The sequence below is a fragment of the Canis lupus genome, chromosome 30 (genome assembly GCF_048164855.1).
Source record: "Canis lupus baileyi chromosome 30, mCanLup2.hap1, whole genome shotgun sequence".
Lineage (NCBI taxonomy): Eukaryota > Metazoa > Chordata > Mammalia > Carnivora > Canidae > Canis > Canis lupus.
In genome coordinates, this window is record NC_132867.1 from 15,445,843 (window position 1) to 15,467,249 (window position 21,407).

Consider the following 21,407-nt stretch of genomic DNA (forward strand, 5'->3'; position numbering starts at 1 on the left):
TCTTTTTCTTGCAAAATGCAACATGGGCTAACACATGGTGATTTAAACAGTCTAGTAAATTGTTGCAGCATACTCAAAGAGATTTAAGAATGACAGAAATGACTAGGTCTCAAATCTAAGAGTGACTGGGATCTCATTTGGGCCTTATATTTCTTTGTCTGCCTGGAAGCAAGATAGAAAGTCTACCATCCCAGAAAAATTACTCTCCACCATCCCAGAAAAATTACTCTCCTCCTTTCATATCTTCCCTAATTATACACTGCAGGAGAATAAAATCATATTAATCTTTTGAGATATTGTAATTAATGTAATGAAAAAATGAGATTGATTTTCACTCCTTTTTTTTAAGAGAAGGGGGGCAGAGGGAGAAGGAAATAGAGAATCTTAAGTGGCTCCACACCCAGCATGGAATCCAACTCAGAGCTCCATCTCATAACCTTGAGATTATGACCTGAGCCGAAATGAAGAGTCAGACAGTTAAGCAACTGAGCCACCCAGCTGCTTCTATTTTCACTTATTTTTTTTATTTTCACTTATTTTTGCATGTGTATTTCCTATAATATTTCATTTTATTTAAAAAATTGGTGTGTTCTAGAAACATGGTAAAATGAAATCACAGAACACATATCATGTTATATATGTTATACTTGAAAGCAATTAAATAGGGCAAACAGAACCAGTAATGTGTAATTATATGTTTCTATCCCATGTGCATAATTAATATATATGTAAATGTATTGAAATGAGTCCAATATTTGTACTACTTTAAGTGTGAAGGCAATATTGGACAGAACACATTTTGAACACTTTTCCTATTTTACATCATTTGCAAAATATTTTTTTTTATGATTTCCCCAAGTTTTTGTTCTTTGCCTCCATCTGAAGTGTCTTCTCAAAGTATTAATAGTCTGAAGTCCAATGTGGAAACAGGGAATTAATAGCTGTTAAATTTCCATATACAAGTTATACAGGATGTTTAAGTTATACAGGATGCTTCCAGTGGGATGCCCGATGAAAGCAAACAAAGGTGTGATGATCCTCCTGGTGCAAACATGGATAAAATGTAATAAATTTTAAATGCACCAATGAGTTCAGAAGAAGAAAGGGAAATGCCAAAGTGCCAAAAATGAAGAGGCAGCTGGTCCCAGGAGTGCTAAGTGCATTAATTCACCACGCTGTTTATGGAGGTCTCAGCCCTGGAGTTGTATTTTAAGTCTCATGTAGGGGCTGAATTTCAGGCCTGGGATTTGACAGCCTTTGGAGCCAAGATCAATACAAAAGCCAACATCCCTGAAGGGCTATGCTATTGAGAGAAATAATATACTAAGGAGAAAAAAAATCCATCTCCAGCAATAAGGAGGCTTTCTGTAACTGGAACCCAGGAAAAGTAAAACACAACAGTGGTCTTTTCTGGGAAATCGAAACTCCTAGTTCTTCCTCTTGCAAGTCAGATTAAATTGAAACTGCAAACTGAGAGATTAGCATAGAAGATGGTCCCTAGCTGGGATACTCTTGAATATCTTGCAGAAGAAGCCTTTGTAAAATCATAGTGGAATTAGACTACATAATCCACATCATACAGGAATCCACACAAAAATGACAAAAAAGAAGAGATAACGAACAGGAAGAATAGAACCTCCAGAACTTTGTATAATAGAACAGCTGAAAAGATTGAAATTTTTTTTAAGACATAAAAGAAGAAACTAAAGCATTAAGAAGGGAATGCTTTTTTTTTTTTTTTTTCCCAAGAACCAAATAGAACTTTTAGGGGGAAAAATGCTTCATTTGTTTCTAACAACAGGTAGGTGAAAGAAACAATTCACCCAAAGGATACAACAAATTTAAACTCATATGCACTAAGAATACAGCCTCAAAATAGAGGTATTTTGTGTCCACTTTTGTTTCAAATATAATGAGGAATTTTTAAACCCCCTTCAGTTAATAAATAGATTAAGCCAATGAAATATTAATAAGACTGTATTTTGAGGCTGTATTCTTAGTGAATATGAGTTAATAAATATATTAAGCCAATGAACATTTCATTTTTTAAAAAGATTTTATCTATTTATTCATGAGAGACACACAGAAAGAAGCAGAGACACAGGCAGAGGGAGAAGCAGGCTCCCTGCAGGGAGCCCGATGTGGGACTTGATCCCAGGACTCCTGGATCATGACCTGAGCCAAAGGCAGATGCTCAACCACTGCACCACCCAGGTGCCCCAAAGATGTGAATATTTCAATTAACCTTCTAAACCCATGGACTTTTGTAGACGCTATACCCAATATTTATAAAATGCATGTTCTTTTCAGGAACATGTGTCATGTACCAAAATTAATTATATACTCAAACTGAAAAAAGTCTCAAAAACACAAATGAATCAATATTACACAAATAACATTCCCTGATCAGGGAGATAAATAGAAATAAATAAATAAATTAAAATTAATATCTATAATACAAAATTATAACAAAATTGCTTATACATTAGGAAATTAGTACAATAAGTTTCTAACTATTTCATGGGTCAAAGTAAAAATAAAGATGTAAATGAGAAAATATTTAGCACTGGATAACAATGAGCACATTTTATAACAAAACTTACCAGATGCCCTCAAACAGTGGAGGGAATTTATAGCCTTAAATTCATTTGAAGAGTAGTCAGAGAGATGAATAATGATTGAGGCATTCAACTAAAGAAGTTAAAGAATAAAAATAGAAACCAGAGGGAAGGATATAATGAAGATAAGGAAATTAGTGAAATGAAATAGAAACATGAATAATAAAGATCATCAAAAGTCAGATCTCAGTTCTCAGATCCATGCTGGTCTGTTTCCGTGTGTAATGATGATTTGTTCTTTATTTTTTCTTTCTTTTCTTCTTCATCTTTTTTTGGGGGGGCAGGGGTGTCTATCTCTGACATTGTTTTAATTATAACATGTTATTCTAAAAGCTGTTGTAATCAAGACAAAGAAGGTATTACCAAATCAGTAGACCAAGGATGGATTATTCAGTAAATGGTACTGGTTTAAATAGCTATACCTTTGGAAATATGTAAAACCAGACACTTATCTTTCACCAATATAAAAGTATATTGGAAGTAGGCTATATACTAAGTATAAAAAGAAAACTAACATTTTAAAAGAACATATCTTATGCTACTGAAGTAGAAAATACTTTTTTTTTTTAAGATTTTATTTATTTATTCATGAAACACAGAGAGAGAGAGTGTCAGAGACACAGGCAGAGGGAGAAGTAGGCTCCATGCAGGGAGCTGATGTGGGACTGGATCCCGGGTCTCCAGGATCACGCCCTGGGCTGAAGGCAGTGCTAAACAGGCTGAGCCACCGGGGCCGCCCAAAAATACTTTTGTAAACAAGAAAAACACGGAAACTATAAAGGAATAACAAGTAAATATATTCAAAGATGCTCAACATCATTAAGGAAATGCAAACATTAAAACCAGAATGAGATACTTTTATTCTCCTACCAAAGTGACCTAAATGAAAAGGAGTGACATACCAAGTGTTGACATCAGTGTGTAGCATTTGGGACATTCATACACTGCTGATGGGACTGTAAATTGTGCTAACTACTTTGTAAAACTTTCTGCTCACCAAGCAAATCCACACATTCAATAATATTTACAGCACTTCTAGTGATGATTTTAGTATTCCCATCACTAGACACAACCCAAATGGCCACCAGCATGAGAATGAATGAATTGTAGTAAAGAATAAACTATAGCTACTCACAACAGGGATGAATCTCACAAATAAAATGCTGGCAAAAGAAATGAGTTGCAGGAGTCGATATTGTATCTTTATAATCCTATGACATAAGAGCAAGCAAAATTGATGTGTTATGGCTGATGTCAAAATACTGGTTACTTTTTCAGAAAGTATTGACAGGGAGGTGACACCAGGAAGCCTGCTGGGGTGCTAGAATTGTTCTACACCTTGATTAGTGTGGTGGGTACATAGGTACATAAATATGTAAAGATTTATGTATACTTAAAACTTACACACATCAATATTAGTTTATACCTCAGGAACAAGTAAAAAAATTAGTAATGGGTTCACTAAAAAGTTAAAATAGAAGTGAGAAAAAGGGTGATAATATTTGTAACTATATAATCAACAAAGAATTAGTATCCAAACTCTATAAAGAACTTCTAAATCTTAATAAAAGAAAAAAATATAGGGGTGCCTGGGTGGCTCGGTTAAGCATTGTGCCTTTGACTCAGGTCAGGATCCTAGTGTTCTGGGATTGAGCCCCACATCAGGCTCTCTGCTTAGCAGGGAATCTGATTCTTCCTTTCCTTCTGCCCCTCAGCCCCTGCCTGTGCTCTCTCTCTCAAATAAATGAATAAAATATTTTTTTAAAAATGTATAAACAATTTGGAACAAATAGGCAAAGGATACGAATGGGCAATTATTAACCAATGGACAGTAAGCTGAAAAGCTGTTTAAGCTAAATAGGAATTATTGAAGTGCAAATTAAATCATAGTGAAATATTATTTCATACCCATTAGATAAGCAAAATTAATTGGTCAGGTAACACAAATCTTGGCAAGATATCAGTTCCTAGGAGTTCTGAGGGGTTGCTGGTAGGTGCACATTCTGATATACTTGGGAGAACAATTTGGTATTTCTAGAAAAGTTGAAGATGAGCAGAGTCCCCAACTTGTCATTTTATATCTATGTCTACAATCTAGAAACATTTCCCCAAACATTCACATGAAAAAAAATTCAAGTCTAGACTAGTTATAAAGAAGTGGAAAAATATGTCACCTAATAGAGATATAAATAAACTTTACATGTGTTCTATTTATGCAATGTACTATAATTTCTAGATTAAAATAAATGAATATATCAATCTATATCAACACGTACATTTTTCACAAATATGAGTAAAAAATAAGATATAGTGTGATACTATTTATATAAAATTTAAAACACACAATCGTATATATTATTAATGTACATATACACATGTAATGCAATTACAAAAATATTCATGAGAATAATACACCAAGGTCAGGAGAGTAGATGACAAATGGAGGGGGAGTAGGAATTTTACTGTAGCCATGATTTTTATTTAAAATAAAATTTGGGGGATCCCAGGGTCGCTCAGTGGTTTAGCGCCTGCCTTTGGCCCAGGGAGTGACCCTGGAGACTCGAGATCGAGTCCCACATCAGGCTCCTGGCGTGGAGCCTGCTTCTCCCTCTGCCTGTGTCTCTGCCTGCCTCTCTCTCTGTCTTTCATAAATGAATAAATAAAAAAATCTTTAAAATAAAATTTGTTTGAAAGATTTTGTATTATTTTATTTTGGAGTTACTTCATAATTAAAAATATTAAAACGAAATGAGACTGGACTGTGCCTTGGATTATCTGTGAGTTAACTTCTCTTGGATTGAATTGTATATTCTAGCTCAGTTTTATAAAACTTATGACAGTATTACTGTAAGGAATTTTCCATGTCCCGCACTGTCATTTTAATCCTAGAATAGCTTCTTCTAGAGTCAGTATGGTGGAGAAAAACCTGTGGCCTGGGAGAAGGAATTGCCTTTGAATCCCAAATTTTTATAATTGCAGGTGAATCTATTTACTTCACTGAATCTTGGTGTTCTCATCTGCAAAATAATGAGTTTGTACTATATTATGGGCTGAATTGTTTTTCGTCAAAACTCCAGTGTTGGAACACTAACCCAAGGTACCTCAGGATGTGACTGTATTTGGAGGCAAGCTTTTAGAGAGATGATTAAATTAAAAGGAGGCCATTAAGGTGTGTCCTAATCCATTCTGACTGGTTTCCTTATGAGAAGAGGAAATCAGGACACTCAGAGACACCAGGGATGCATGAGCATGGAAAAAAGACCATGTGAAGGACATAGCAAGAAGGTGGCCATCTGCAAACCAAGGTGAGAGGTCTCAGAAGAAACCAAACCTGCCATCACCTTGATCTTGGTCTTTTACCCTTCCGAACAGTTGGAAATTAAATTGGAAATTAAGTTGGAAATTAAATTTCTGTTATTGTAGCAACCTAGTCTGTGGCATTTTGTTATGGCAGCCCTAGCAATGTAATACAATAATACTAATAATATCACCACTAATGTGTTTTCAGACATAAATTTCTACTGTTGTTTTTTTTTTTTTTCCTCTTTCTTGATAGTCTGAGGTGGATGCAGATAATGCTGATAAGCTCCAGGTGGTCGTATGTCTTGCTTGTCTATCTTTCCTCCTGTCTCTAGATATTTGCTACGAATTGGTAGAATCTTAGTAGCTAACAGTGTAGAATTCCAATATACACAATAAAGATTTACTCCCTCAGCTTTATTCCTTCATACTTCTTCAATAGTATATTTGGTGTTTCAACTCAGAATCTGTGTGTGAGGATTGAAGTGTGGATTTTTCTGACCTTTACCATTTCTATGATCATTATGGGTAAAATATCAGTATGTTTGTGTAAGTAAACTCTTCTAATCTCACCAGTTTGCTTCTACGATTACTGTCTCTTCATGTATACACTGCCTTTATTATCAGATCCTCCCCATTTTACCCTTTTCACATAATTATGATAAATTATAAAAATCTCAATGCATTTGATTCTATGTAGGTTAATGATATTTTTAGGGTGCATAAGGTAACATGTATTTCATATTTTCTTGATAGCACAAAGCATGATAACTAGAACTCCCTGGAGAATTATCGATTCTAGAACTGAAGTGGAAAATACACAAGATGAGTCTGGATCATCTTGTAGTGCCAGAAAATAAAGAAATGCTCACAAATAAACAAAATCTGTATTGATGGAAATGTGTCAAAGGGAAATAGAAGCCAACCAAAAGAGCTCCTCATGGCCCAAACTGGAACAGTTTAAGCAAGAAAATAAAGTAGTATTGGATTATAAACCAAAGTATAAAATAAATATTCATGAGTCCATACTGTATTAATAATATAAATATAACAAATGATTGAATAAATAGATAATGGTAGGAGAAGGAACAAATCTATGTACAAGAACTTCAAGTAATTTATGTAGATACGTTGCCCTTAGGGAAAGGAATATAACTCCCCACTCCTTAAGAGTGGGCTGCACATAGTAATTTCTTTAAATAGGAGAATATGGAAAGGGGTGAGGAGAGTAACTTTATAGGAAAGAAGGCTAATAAATACTAACTCAGGTAGTTAAGATCAAGAGCAACAGTTACAAATTTTGTTGATAGTATGTACTCATGATATGCTTGTACCCTTGATGAAAATATCACTTTAATTCCATGATATTCTTCCTCCAAAATACATAACCACAGTATAACCATAAGAAAAATATCAAACAAATTCCAGTCAGGGGAGATACTACAAAAGTACTGACCAGTACTCCTCAAAGCTGTCTAGATGATCAAGCAAAAACAAAGTCTAAGAAACTGTAACAGACAACAGGAGCCTAAAGAGACATAACAGCTAAATGTAATGTGGCATTCTGGATAGAATCCTGGAACTGAAAAGGGATATTAGGTATTGATCCATTAATTGTAATAAATGTACCATACTAAAGTAAGATAGTAATAAAAGGAGAAGCTGGGTCCGGGAACTCTGTGTACTATTTTCTTAATTTTTCTGTAAATCTAAATCTGTTTTTTTTTTAAAGGCCATTTAAAAAAACCCAGAAAACCAAAATCAGACTTCAAACCTGAGGATTATGACAACACTTTTAGCTGAGTCCAGATGATAATATCAGAAAAAAGGTTAATGTATCTCTAAGACTTTGTATTTTAGTTAGCCTTACAGAATAAAATTAGAGTTTGCCTGTAACAAAAGAAAGTTTATGATTATGAAATCTACTGTGGTTCCTGATACATCACAAGCTTTTTCCTAAAACAATAAAATTTGAGAAAATGTAATTCAGTAAGACAATTTTCTATTTCTTTTCAGTTTTGAAATTTGGTTTTTAAATGTGATGTAGTTATCATTGATTCTCACTTGCAGATTGGGCTATGCTCAAGATACAGAGATATAGAGATGCTCAAGGTTACAAAACTAACAGGACTGAATAGAGACCTGAACCCAATCTTCAGGTTCCTAGCAGAAGATTTGGTCTTCTACAACAGTGGTCTCTAAATATTTTTATGGAATGCACTTCTCAGTAAATTTTTTTTCAATAAAATATTTTGAGAAGCATCTCTGAGTATATGTTTGTATGTTTATAAATCATCTGCATGTACTGCTAAATTAATTTTTAGTAAAGTATAAATTATACTTAAGTATATCAAGTATTAATATACTATTAATACACTATTAAGTATTAAGATGATTCAATAACAAATGCATATAAATTAAATGTCTATAATATTTTTCTGTGTACCAGGTGACTGTTAAGCCTTGTTTGTAAAGTACTGCTCAATAGCAGTGTGCCAATTATTTATTACTGTGTAACAACCCATCTCAAAACAATTTGTGGGTTAAAAGCATTTGCATTTTAATACAATTTTGTATGGTTCTAGGGTTGACTAGGCTCAGCTGGGTGGTTCTTACTCAGGGCAGCATTCATGGTTGCAGTCACATACTGATGGGCCAGAATCATCTGACAGCTTGGGCATTCACCTATTGCACCAGTGGGAAGATGCCAAAAGCTGAGGCTCCTTATACCATTTCTGTCTCTCTCTGTTCTTTCTTTGTTTACCTCTCTAGCACAGTGGCTTCAGGGAAGTTGGAATTTGTACACGGTGGTTCAGAGCTCCAAGGTCAATTTCCAAGAGAGAGCCAAGGGGAAATTTTATCTCTTTTTATGACATAGATTCAAAATTCATGCATTGCCACTGTTGAGTCCATTATTTAGAAGAGTCACCAAAGTCAGTGTATTTCCAAGACGAGACTTACACTTTACACTTTCAATGAGAACAGTGTCAAAGAACTTGCTGGCAAGCTTTAAAATCTCCACAGAGTCTGAACTCTGCTAATTTTGTTTTATGAGGCAAAGTCTACCTAAGTGCCCATTGGTTTGAAGAAAGAAACTAAGTAGCACCCCATACTTCTGATACCTGCCTTATTGTCATTTTCACAAATAATTCTACAGATATTCTCCTCTTTTTTAATTCCATAAAGAGGAAAGGTGCTCACTCTCAGACTCTTTAAAACGCTTTCTCTCTCATCTACAACTACAACAGTTCCCCAGGGACTTTTCCTCAAGGGTCCAAAGATGTCTCCACCTCAAACTGGAGATAAGATTTTTACAACAAAGGCTGCTGATATTGTTTTTGTTTGTTTTGTATTTTGCTGTTTCATCAAGCTTTAACATTAAATTAGTATCCCTAAATTATTGTACTGAGCACTTTTTGACTCCTTGTTATACAGCATACTTGATATGTTTGTCTCTGGATTGCATTTGCTCTCTCCAGGACCAGTAACTAAAGAAAATTAAGTGCCATAGTCATCTTACTTCATAGACAATTCTGCTTCAAATATTGTTCCACCTACATGAAAACAAATCCAGCTTATGTCAAAGTATGGTATGGGCATCTCTCCCTCGGGGTGCATGCCAAAGACACTATTTCTGTGTCTTCTACTGTCCCTTTAAAACTACTCAGTTAAGTGGCTCTATTTTTTACCCAATTTGATACCTTGGACTTATAACTTTTCTATTTTTTTCTGATTATAAAAGAACTCTGATCACTTTCAGACTCAAAATCAGCCTTGTTTTAGTAATAGATTCAATCCAGAGTTTTAATATAAATTCTTACTTCATTTATAGCTAACTAACCTCTCTCAGTTCTGGCTAGGTACTGCCTAGAAGCTACAGTGTGGAATAGGTGAGTGCTTGGTCACTTGATTTTTTTTTTTTTTCTCTTTCCCTGCTTTGAGTTTTGCTGCCTCCTGTTCCAGGTTGTCTCTGGCTCTTTGGAGATGGTGGGAAGGAAGAAAAGGAGGAGAAATATATGGGTACATTTCATTTCACTTTTTAAGTTTGAGGACACTGGTGTTCTTCTTCCTTCTGTTCATTTTACTATTCTCATTCTCAAATCTTCCTGACCCTTTTCCACACTCAGAAATTCCAGCTTGAGTAATGTGTAAAATGAAGAGTTTAAGGAAGTAGAGCTTTTAGGCCATGTGGATGTGGGGCTCTCTAAGCATCTGGGGGTTTAGATAAACCTGAGGGAGGGAAGAAAATACAAGGTAAATAGATTTTGTTTTTTTTTTGTTTGTTTCTTTTGTTTTTTGTTTTTAATTTATTTTTTATTGGTGTTCAATTTACCAACATACAGAATAACCCCCAGTGCCCATCACCCACTCACTCCCATGCCCCACCCTCCTCACCTTTCACCACCCCTAGTTCGTTTCCCAAAGTTAGGAGTCTTTATGTTCTGTCTCCCTTTCTGATATTTCCCACACATTTCTTCTCCCTTCCCTTATATTCCCTTTCACTATTATTTATATTCCCCAAATGAATGAGAACATATAATGCTTGTCCTTCTCCGATAGACTTACTTCACTCAGCATAATACCCTCCAGTTCCATCCACGTTGAAGCAAATGGTGGATATTTGTCTTTTCTAATGGCTGAGTAATATTCCATTGTATACATAAACCACATCTTCTTTACCCACTCATCTTTCAATGGACACACAGGCTCCTTCCCCAGTTTGGCTATTGTGGCCATTGCTGCTATAAACATCGGGGTGCAGGTGTCCCGGCGTTTCATTGCATCTGTACCTTTGGGGTAAATCCCCAACAGTGCAATTGCTGGGTCGTAGGGCAGGTCTATTTTTAACTCTTTGAGGAACCTCCACACAGTTTTCCAGAGTGGCTGCACCAGTTCACATTCCCACCAACAGTGTAAGAGAGTTCCCTTTTCTCCGCATCCTCTCCAACATTTGTGGTTTCCTGCCTTGTTAATTTGCCCCATTCTCACTGGTGTGAGGTGGTATCTCATTGTGGTTTTGATTTGTATTTCCCTGATGGCAAGTGATGCAGAGCATTTTCTCATGTGCATGTTGGCCATGTCTATGTCTTCCTCTGTGAGATTTCTCTTCATGTCTTTTGCCCATTCCATGATTGGATTGTTTGTTTCTTTGGTGTTGAGTTTAAGAAGTTCTTTATAGATCTTGGAAACTAGCCCTTTATCTGATACGTCATTTGCAAATATCTTCTCCCATTCTGTAGGTTGTCTTTGAGTTTTGTTGACTGTATCCTTTGCTGTGCAAAAGCTTCTTATCTTGATGAAGTCCCAATAGTTCATTTTTGCTTTTGTTTCTTTTGCCTTCGTGGATGTATCTTGTAAGAAGTTACTGTGGCTGAGTTCAAAAAGGGTGTTGCCTGTGTTCTCCTCTAGGATTTTTATGGAATCTTGTCTCACATTTAGATCTTTCATCTATTTTGAGTTTATCTTTGTGTATGGTGAAAGAGAGTGGTCTAGTTTCATTCTTCTGCATGTGGATGTCCAATTTTCCCAGCACCATCTATTGAAGAGACTCTCTTTCTTCCAATGGATAGTCTTTCCTCCTTTATCGAATATTAGTTGACCATAACGTTGAGGGTCCACTTCTGGGTTCTCTATTCTGTTCCATTGATCTATGTGTCTGTTTTTGTGCCAGTACCACACTGTCTTGATGACCACAGCTTTGTAGTACAACCTGAAATCTGGCATTGTGATGCCCCCAGATATGGTTTTCTTTTTTAAAATTCCCCTGGCTATTCGGGGTCTTTTCTGATTCCACACAAATCTTAAAATAATTTGTTCTAACTCTCTGAAGAAAGTCCATGGTATTTTGATAGGGATTGCATTAAACGTGTATATTGCCCTGGGTAACATTGACATTTTCACAATATTAATTCTGCCAATCCATGAGCATGCAATATTTTTCCATCTCTTTGTGTCTTCCTCAATTTCTTTCAGAACTGTTCTATAGTTTTTAGGGTATAGATCCTTTACCTCTTTGGTTAGGTTTATTCCTAGGTATCTTATGCTTTTGGGTGCAATTGTAAATGGGATTGACTCCTTAATTTCTCTTTCTTCAGTCTCATTGTTAGTGTATAGAAATGCCACTGATTTCTGGGCATTGATTGTGTATCCTGCCACGCTACCAAATTGCTGTATGAGTCCTAGCAATCTTGGGGTGGAGGCTTTTGGATTTTCTATGTAGAGCATCATGTCATCGGCGAAGAGGGAGAGTTTGACTTCTTCTTTGCCAATTTGAATGCCTTTAATGTCTTTTTGTTGTCTGATTGCTGAGGCTAGGACTTCCAATACTATGTTGAATAGGAGTGGTGAGAGTGGAAATCCCTGTCTTGTTCCTGATCTTAGGGGAAAGGCTCCCAGTGCTTCCCCATTGAGAATGATATTTGCTGTGGGCTTTTCGTAGATGGCTTTTAAGATGTCGAGGAATGTTCCCTCTATCCCTACACTCTGAAGAGTTTTGATCAGGAATGGATGCTGTATTTTGTCAAATGCTTTCTCTGCATCTATTGAGAGGATCATATGGTTCTTGGTTTTTCTCTTGCTGATATGATGAATCACATTGATTGTTTTACGGGTGTTGAACCAGCCTTGTGTCCCAGGGATAAATCCTACTTGGTCATGGTGAATAATTTTCTTAATGTACTGTTGGGTCCTATTGGCCAGTATCTTGGTGAGAATTTTTGCATCCATGTTCATCAGGGATATTGGTCTGTAATTCTCCTTTTTGGTGGGGTCTTTGTCTGGTTTTGGAATTAAGGTGATGCTGGCCTCATAGAACGAATTTGGAAGTACTCCATCTCTTTCTATCTTTCCAAACAGCTTTAGGAGAATAGGTATGGTTTCTTCTTAAACGTTCGATAGAATTCCCCTGGGAAGCCATCTGGCCCTGGACTTTTGTGTCTTGGGAGGTTTTTGATGACTGCTTCAATTTCCTCCCTGGTTATTGGCCTGTTCAGGTTTTCTATTTCTTCCTGTTCCAGTTTTGGTAGTTTGTGCCTTTCCAGGAATGCGTCCATTTCTTCTAGATTGCCTAATTTATTGGCGTATAGCTGTTCATGATATGTTTTTAAAATCGTTTGTATTTCCTTGGTGTTGGTAGTGATCTCTCCTTTCTCATTCATGATTTTATTAATTTGAGTCTTCTCTCTCTTCTTTTTAATAAGGCTGGCTAATGGTTTATCTATCTTAAAATTCTTTCAAAGAACCAACTCCTGGTTCTGTTGATCTGTTCCACAGTGCTTCTGGTCTCGATTTCGTTGAGTTCTGCTCGAATCTTTATTAACTCCCTTCTTCTCTTGGGTGTAGGATCTATTTGCTGTTTTTTCTCTAGCTCCTTTATGTGTAAGGTTAGCTTTTGTATTTGAGTTCTTTCCAGTTTTTAGATGGATGCTTGTATTGTGATGTATTTCCCCCTTAGGAATGCTTTTGCTGCATCCCAAAGATTTTGAACAGTTGTATCTTCATTCTTATTAGTTTCCATGAATCTTTTTAATTCTTCCTTAATTTCCTGGTTGACCCTTTCATCTTTTAGCAGGTTGGTCCTTAACCTCCACGTGTTTGAGGTCCTTCCAAACTTCTTGTTGTGATTTAGTTCTAAGTTCAAGGCATTTGGTCTGAGAATACGCAGGGGACGATCCCAATCTTTTGTTATCGGTTCAGACCCGATTTGTGACCCAGTATGTGGTCTATTCTGGAGAAAGTTCCATGTGCACTTGAGAAGAATGTGTATTCAGTTGAGTTTGGATGTAAAGTTCTATAGATATCTGTGAAATCCATCTGGTCCAGTGTATCATTTAAAGCTCTCGTTTCTTTGGAGATGTTGTGCTTAGAAGACCTATTGGGGGTAGAAAGAGCTAGATTGAAGTCACCAAGTATAAGTGTATTATTATCTAAGTATTTCTTCACTTTCGTTATTAATTGATTTATATATTTGGCAGCTCCCACATTCGGGGCATATATATTGAGGATTGTTAAGTCCTCTTGTTGGATAGATCCTTTAAGTATGAGATAGTGTCCCTTTTCATCTCTCACTACAGTCTTCGGGGTAAATTTTAGTTTATCTGATATAAGGATGGCTACCCCTGCTTTCTTTTGAGGACCATTCGAATGGTAAATGGTTCTCCAACCTTTTATTTTCAGGCTGTAGGTGTCCTTCTGTCTAAAATGAGTCTCTTATAGACAGCAAATAGATGGGTCCTGCTTTTTATCCAGTCTGAAACCCTGCGCCTTTTGATGGGGTCATTAAGCCTGTTCACATTCAGAGTTACTATTGAGCGATATGAGTTTGGTGTCATCATGGTATCTATTCAGTCCTTGTTTTTGTGGAATGTTCCACTGAACTTCTTCTTAAAGGGGAATTTTAAGAGTCCCCCTTAAAATTTCTTGCAGAGCTTGTTTGGAGGTCACATATTCTTTCAGTTCCTGCCTGTCTTGGAAGCTCTTTATCTCTCCTTCCATTTTGAATGAGAGCCTTGCTGGATAAAGTATTCTTGGTTGCATGTTCTTCTCATTTAGGACCCTGAATATATCCTGCCAGCCCTTTCTGGCCTGCCAGGTCTCTGTGGAGAGGTCTGCTGTTACCCTAATACTCCTCCCCATAAAAGTCAGGGATTTCTTGTCTCTTGCTGCTTTAAGGATCTTCTCTTTATCTTTGGAATTTGCAAGTTTAACTATTAAAAGTCGAGGTGTTGAACGGTTTTTATTGATTTTAGGGGGGGATCTCTCTATTTCCTGGATCTGAATGCCTGTTTCCCTTCCCAGATTAGGAAAGTTTTCAGCTCGGATTTGTTCAAATACATATTCTGGCCCTCTGGCCCTTTTGACACCCTCGGGAACCCCAATGAAACGTAGGTTTTTCTTCCTCAGGCTGTCGTTTATTTCCCTTAATCTATCTTCATTGTCTTTTAATTGTCTCTTTTTTCCTCAGTTTCCCTCTTTGCCATCAACTTGTCTTCTATGTCACTCACTCGTTCTTCCACCTTGTTAACCCTCGTCGTTAGGACTTCTAGCTTGGATTGCATCTCATTCAATTGATTTTTAATTTCTGCCTGATTAGCTCTAAATTCTGAAGTCATGAAGTCTCTTGAGTCCTTTATGCTTTTTTCTAGAGCCACCAGTAGCTGTATTATAGTGCTTCTGAATTGGCTTTCTGACATTGAATTGTAATCCAGATTTTGTAACTCTGTGGGAGAGAGGACTGTTTCTGATTCTTTCTTTTGGGGTGAGGTTTTCCTTCTAGTCATTTTGCTCAGTGCAGAGTGACCAAAAGCAAGTTGTATTGGGAAAAGGAGAAAAAGAGAGGAGAGAAAGAAGGAAAGAAACGAGGAAAAAGAAAAAAGAAAAAAGGAAGAAAAAAAGAAGAAAAGGAGAAAGAAAAAGAAAGAAAGGAAAAAAAGGGATGGGGGAAGGAAACAAATCAAAAAGCAAAACAAAAAACAAAAAACAAAACAAAACAAAAAACAAAAAACAAACAAACAAAAAAAAACACGGGGGAGTATCTTCTGGTTCTGTATCCTTTAAGTCCCTTGACTTCCCCTGGAACTTGTCCGTCTAGCTGGTCTTCTGGGGGAGGGACCTGTTGTGCTGATTCTCAGGTGTGAGCACTTGGGGGAGCTGCTCTGCCCCTGCCTGGTGCAGGGCTCAGTGGGGGTTTTTCACCCCGTGAGGCCCCAGGAGGAACCACCGCAGTGGCGGGGCCAGCTCTGCAGCCCTGGAGTCAGCCCCCGCAGTAGCTCCGGAGCTCTCCGTCTGCAGGGCCTGGAGGCTCCGGGCGGGGCCGCTGATCTGCTCAGCTGGGGCAGGAGCGTCCTCGCTGTCCTGGGCCCTCCCAGCCTCTGCCTGTCCTGGGGGAGGCCGGATCCTGGGCTGTGTCCCGGCGCCCTGTGCTCCGGGGCCTGCGCTGTTGGATTCGCCCTCCCGCCCCGCAGCCCCCTCCGCGGAGCCACCCCCGAGCCCCCCCGCCCCCCCGAGCTGCCCCGGGTCCCCCGTGCGCGCTGCAGCCCTTAGGGAGCTCGGCGCACTCTCCCGGGGCGCAGGTGTCTGTTAGTGTCCCCGGGAGCCCGAGGGCATCCCCGCCCTCCTGGGTCCTGCTCCACCTCCCCGCGAGCCCCTTTCCCCCGGGAAGGTCGGTGCAGCTCCTGCTCCTCCGGGACGGGGCTCTCCTGTCCTGGGGACACTCGCCCCGGCCTCAGCCCGGCTCCTCGCGGGCCCCTCCCCCTTGGAGGCCTTTGTGTCTTTATTTCTTTTTCCCCGTCTTCCTACCTTGATACAAGCGCAAACTCCTCTCACTGTAGCATTCCAGCTGGTCTCTCTTTAAATCTCAGGCCGAATTCATAGATTTTCAGTATGATTTGAAGGTTTTCTAGGTACTTTGGTGGGGACAGGTGACTTGGGGACCCTACTCTTCTGCCATCTTGCCCCTCCTCCAGTAAATGGATTTTGATTACTGAAATATTAGGTTCTTGTAAAAGAGAATGATAAAAGATCAAGAGAAAAAATCATGGAATATGATGAAAATTCATAATTGCCAAGTTTTGTAAGATACCTAAACTTCATGAGGAACAAAATGTTTTTTTAATCTTTAGTAACAAAGATTAAAATGCAAATTTCCAGGAATAATTGTAACAATTAAAGCCATTCATAGTAGAGTGCAAATAGTTAATATAAAATCCATCTTTGACATGATAGCAGGAGAAAAAAATCTCTGCACTTCTAATGGGTAGTAAGGACAACATCCAACATCTGGATGAGAAATGGCACAAAGATGTTTAAGAAGATCAAGACTGTCTCTTTTTTACAACTACCTTCAGATAATTAAAGGATTTCTCTGAGATATGTGACATTTTACATGGGCTGTGTTTCAAATATTCTGTCTCAAAGTACACAGAAAAAGACTTAAAAGAGACAGGGGGAGCCACATTTCCTGTGAACAGTAATTCTGATTCTGAAGAACACATGTAGTTGTTCAACAACACTGCTGGATTGAGAAATGAGGTCTTGGGAATTACCAAAGAAGTGCTTTCAAGATAATAGAGCTTTACAGTGTTCCATTGCCTGCAGTGGAACAGCAGGGCAGATGGATTTCTCCCTAAATGGACTAAGTCTTTAAAACCTGACAATGAAGGAAATGAGGCTTTGAGTTGTTTTAAGAAAACACACACACACACAAATTCCTGTCATAGTTCACATCACTTTAGGATTGACATTATTTACCCTTTTTTTTTTTTTTTTTTTTTTTTTTTTTTTTAGTTTTTGTGGTATTGGTAAATGAATGTCACTTGGGGGATCAAGTCTTCATGGCAAGAGGAGAGCAGAGACCTGAAGCAACTGTGTGGAAAGTTTAGGGAGAGTTGTTCCTCCTGCATACGTTAGCATGGGCATTTCTTTCTCGAAGCTGCTAAGGAACTGCCAGTGCTAAGAAACTGTTTTTGAAAAATTTTGAAATATTCATTCCTTACCTTGGATTCTTCCATGGCCAGCATTTTCATGATTATTGGTTCTCATTATTTGCCATTTCATAAAAGAATTTCAAAAATTGCAAACATTACAATTCATTTGAACTTGTAACTTTTCAGCTGTGAGCCAGGCCTCTTCTAATATTTACGTGATGGATAGACTGAATTTTAGTCTATCACTAGACACAAATTTTAAAGGACATTGTCTTTTGTGCTCACTCACTTCCCTTGTCAACACTGCTTTTGGTGATTCTGTTGCCTCCATCTGCTCTGGCCCCTACATCCTGGCACCAATTCCATCTTGGCTGCCATTCTCAAGTAGGTTTTCTTTTTTCCACTCAGTAAATAGATATGGGCAACAGTGGTATTCTTATACTTTGGCATGAAGTGAGAATGTTTACATTTGATTTGTGGATCCCAAATTACAATTTTGAAGCAAAGACTGATGATTGTGGTGAAAGTGATAGGTGAAATTCTATGGAGCCTACCCTGTGCCACTTTCAACAAATACACCATAAAAGTCTTCATCCTCTCATTGGATTGAAGGGGAAGCCCTCTTCACTATTTCTTTGTCTGGATGTGACTTGTAGTTATCTAAAAAGATGATGGGATTCTCATTCTTCATTTAAGATAAGACTACAGCTATAGGAATTGAAAAGAACTAGGAAATTGTTATAGAATATTAACAAATCAATCATGTAGAATAAATGCTCAAGATGATAAGTAGAAGGTCTCTCAGAATCATCCAGATAATTTTGTAAGATTCCACTTCTTGTTATGATGACTTGGCCTCTTACATTATATCTAGTTGAGACTATCACCAAACTAAATAGAAGGCATGAGAATGATTATAGCAGAGGAAAGCAAATTCTTTGTGTTAAAATTGTCACCTGTTTACTAAAATCAGTAGAGGTAGAATTATGGTGATGAATTTATTTAGCTGATAGTATATAAGAGTAAGTCTCATTAAGATAGAATTTTACAGGGACGCAGGTTGCTCAGTGGTTGAACATCTGCCTTTGGCTCAGGGCATGATCCTGGGGTCCTGGGATCGAGTCTCACATCAGGCTCCCTGCACAGAGCCTATTTCTCCCTCTGTCTGTGTCTCTGCCTCTCTCTGTGTCATCCATGAATAAATAAATAAAATCTTTTAAAAAAAGATAGAATTTTACAAAACAAAACAAAACGAATTTTGTAAGGCATTCTGCTTCCTTGGTTTTTGCTTTCTTTGGACAATAGAATAGTGATTTTCAGAGCTAGCAAAAGTCTATCTGATCTGGGTAGCTATCTAAAAAAATAATTATAGATATTCTTTAAAATATTATAATAAAAATATTTTTCTAACAACTGAGCCCACACTTTCTATACTTACAGCTTTTTTTACAACACAAAATTTTTAAATCACTCAGCACTTATAATTATTTAAAAAATTCCTTTACCTTCTTCCATCACCCTTCAACTCTACTTCACTGTAATCACTGTAAATTATTTTGTGACCATATCCTTTCAGATTTTTATTCAATGGTTTCCTTTTTATTTTCTCTAGTCTTGTCTTATGGAAACCATACCAGATGAATGCTGCCCTCTTGGGAATTTCCCCTCTGTCTCTAAATGATGATTCTTTTCTATTTTTAAACTTTATGAATTTGTGATGTGTTCTGAGAAAATTCTTCCATTTTCTCTTCCAACTCACTGATTTGCACTGTGGCTATGGCTATTCAGTCTGCATGTCAAGTTTGTTGTTTAATTTAAACAAATATATATTACTTCTTTTTCATAATTTCCTATCTCTGCTTCCTAGATAAAATACATGTGTGCATCACTTTAAGGACAATTAAATTTCGTTTTAGATATCTTTTCTGATTGCATAAGTAGTTATTTTTACTTCTATCAATTCCTTCTTCATTTTTTTCCCTCATGATGTTGGTTTTCATCAAAACTCATCTAGATAGTTGAGAATCCCAACTGTTAGTAGCCAGCCTCGAGGAAGAGGGGAATCATCTTCCGAGGACTTATAACTTCACCTGTCTTCAACTAAAGTGAAGAGATGGGAATAATGTCCCAGCAACTGGTCTTCTGGTCCTAACATCTGCCTAATCTTCAATGGTGTCACCACCTATTTGGGTTGTATCATGTCTCTTTGATCCAAACACAGTTAATTCCTGGAGGCAAACCCTACTGTAATGTCAGGGGTTTGATACATAGGGGTGGAAGGTTGCAGAGTCAGCCAATTTCTATGCTCTCCTTAGTAACCAATTAATCCTGTCAATAGAACCATAGTATGCATAATATTTGAAAGATTGCTTTTAGCACTTAACGATATATTCAGTACATATTTCCAGGTTATCCACCTCATTATTTTTAATGACTGCACAGTATTCCATTGTATAGATGTATTATGATTGTTTAATTACCCTCTTATGGATTTTTAAAGTTGTTTTCAGCATTTTGCTATTGTAAACAAAATTTTGACTGGCTATTCTTTTCGTTACTTTCAAAGAGCAGATTCTTAGAAGTATGATTGCTGGGTCATAGAGTATGCATATTTTTAATGAATATAGGAGAGTTTTTGTTTCTCCATTTTTAAATCAACTTAATTTTTTTTTAATTTTGCAAAGCTGATACATGAAGAATGGTATCTGACTTATTTTGAATTGTATTGCCTCCATTGTAAAAATTTTCTTCTGTATATCTTTCTAATTTGACTACAGGTTTGTTGCTTTCACATTCATGTCTTAGATGATTGGACATTTATTGCAGTATAAGCATAATATCAGTATTCAATTATTCTTTTTCATATGACAACTAATTGTCTCAATACCAGTTATTGAATAAAACTTCCTTTCCTTATTGATGTGAAATCCTGAATTTGTCCGATATGGATTCTAATATATGCTGACATTGTTTCTGAACTCTATGCTAGTCCAGTGACCAATTTCTCTATTCTTATACCTGTATAAGATTTATTTATTAATTTATTTTTAAGATTTTATCTATTTATTCATGAGAGACAGAGAGAGGCAGAGACGTAGGCAGAGGGATAAGCAGGCTCTTCGCAGGGAGCTCGATGTGAGACTTGATCCTGGATCCAGGATCATCCCCTGAGCTGAAGGCAGATGTTCAACCACTGAGCCACCCAGGCATTCCTATATAAGATTTACAGTTATCTGGTGAGCCACATCTCATTATTTTTTCAAAAATTTCTTAGTTTTTGTATCCACTTGTCAGATTTTAAAAAGAAAAAAAAAACAGTCAAGCTTCTGTTTAGAATATCATTGCATTTACCTAATAATATAAATCCTTTATAACTAGATGGAGTTAAGTCTTCTTATCTGGGAAAGCATGTTTCTTTCTCTGTGTTCTTTAGGTACTGTTCTGTGGGTATTTATCTGAAGGAAATGAAAGCAGCTAATTCAAAGGTTTATATGCACCCCCATATCTACTACAGCATTATTTGCAATAGCCAAGACACAGAGCAACTTAAATGTCAATTTATGGGTGATGGATAAAGAAAATGTGACATACATATACAATGGAATATTATTCATCCATAAAAAAGAATGAAATCTTGCCACTTATGACAACATGGATGGATCTAGATGGTATTATGCTAAGTGAAATAAGTCAGAGAAAGACAAATACTAGATAGTCTCATGTGGAATCTAAAAACCCCACAAATCCAAACTTACAGGTACTGAAAACAGATTTGTGGCTGTTGGGGTGGGTGAAATGTGTGAAGGTGGTAAAAAGTTATAAAATAAATAAGTCCTGGGGATATAATGTACAGCTTGGTGGCTATAGTTAATAATAATATATCGTAAATTTGAATAGTTAATAATAATATATTGTGAATTTGAAAGTTGCTAAGATAGTAGATCTTAAAAGATCTCATTGCAAGAAAAAATATTTAACTCTTTGTGGTGATGGATGTTTAAACTAAACTTGTGGTAGTGATCATTTTTAAATATATAAATACTAATCATTATGTTGTATACCTGAA

At 37.0% G+C, this 21,407-nt stretch overlaps 1 long non-coding RNA gene across 1 annotated transcript in view; it reads left to right on the top strand.

Annotated features, from left to right (window-relative positions):
• Positions 1 to 21,407, top strand: part of LOC140621477 (uncharacterized) — a 58,568-nt gene that overhangs the window by 33,335 nt on the left and 3,826 nt on the right. The gene's annotated exons all lie outside the window — the stretch shown is intronic.